Source organism: Camelina sativa, chromosome 5, assembly GCF_000633955.1.
Source record: "Camelina sativa cultivar DH55 chromosome 5, Cs, whole genome shotgun sequence".
NCBI classification, from domain to species: domain Eukaryota; kingdom Viridiplantae; phylum Streptophyta; class Magnoliopsida; order Brassicales; family Brassicaceae; genus Camelina; species Camelina sativa.
The window spans coordinates 16,206,397-16,206,604 of NC_025689.1; positions in this window are offsets into that span (position 1 = coordinate 16,206,397).

The following is a 208-nucleotide window of genomic DNA, read 5'->3' on the forward strand; positions in this document are numbered from 1 at the left end:
GTCGCTAGAATCAGCAATGACAATCACGGGAGGAATAAGCGGGACAGCAGGAGCCCTGGCTGATTCTGTACCAAGCTCGGGAGAGCCAGTTGGAGGCACGGAAGTCCCGTTCACCTCAGGAACGGAGGAATTCTTGTTAGAAATGTGAGCTTTGCCTTCGGCGAGGGCCATCGCCATCTGTTTCTTTGCCTCTTTTTCGGCAGCTCGG